This window comes from Cicer arietinum, chromosome 6, assembly GCF_000331145.2.
Source record: "Cicer arietinum cultivar CDC Frontier isolate Library 1 chromosome 6, Cicar.CDCFrontier_v2.0, whole genome shotgun sequence".
Lineage (NCBI taxonomy): Eukaryota > Viridiplantae > Streptophyta > Magnoliopsida > Fabales > Fabaceae > Cicer > Cicer arietinum.
Window position 1 is genome coordinate 8,429,032 of NC_021165.2, and position 722 is coordinate 8,429,753.

A 722-nucleotide genomic window follows, 5' to 3' on the forward strand; every position below is an offset into this window, starting at 1 on the left:
AACCGCTCGCTCTCGCTTGCTTCTTTGGGCCGTTGCGACGCCACTCGTTCTCAATTCAATTTATTAATAACCCAAAAGCCCTCGTCTTGTGATACTTTCGGGGTTTTCGCTTTTTCCCCTTATTGGTTTAGGTCCCAGATAAACTATGCTGGATAATTTTACTTTTTCTCTTTTTTTATTATCTTTTTTTCCTTACCGGTTTTTAATTGCTTTCGACAAGCAATTATAACTATAAAATATGTTTATTTTGTGCAATATAATAAGTTCTTGAGAAATTTAAATATGTGCTAAGCTTTTAAGAAATTAAATTATGTACTGATATTTTTATTTAGTTTTACACTGAAAATTTAATCTTTTATAATTATTTTAAAATTGTGGTTATAAATGAAGTTTATATCTATTGGAATTTTAGTAATTCCAATCTAAATTTTTTTCAGTTTTTATTAATTTTGTATTATTTTAATGTTACTTTTTTTAATGGTTGAATTTAAAATTTATATAATATAAATAATTAATGTAAATTTGATATAAATATAAAATAATTTTATATAATGTTAAATTTATAAAAATTAATGATATTCAATAAATATCATTAAGACATTAATTTTAATGTATTTTAATAATATATCAAATTATTTTAAATATGTGTAAAAAAAATATGTATGATTTATATAATATAAATTTTAAATTTAAATTAAAAAAGAAATTAAGATAAATAAATA

General features: G+C 20.4%; 1 protein-coding gene across 1 annotated transcript in view; it reads right to left on the reverse strand.

Annotated features, from left to right (window-relative positions):
- Window positions 1-132, reverse strand: part of LOC101506983 (DNA damage-binding protein 1) — a 16,234-nt gene extending 16,102 nt beyond the window's left edge. Inside the window, exon 1 of the mRNA XM_073369777.1 lies at window positions 1-132. The gene's annotated coding sequence lies outside the window, so the exon portion shown is untranslated.
- Window positions 133-722: the final 590 nt, after the last annotated feature.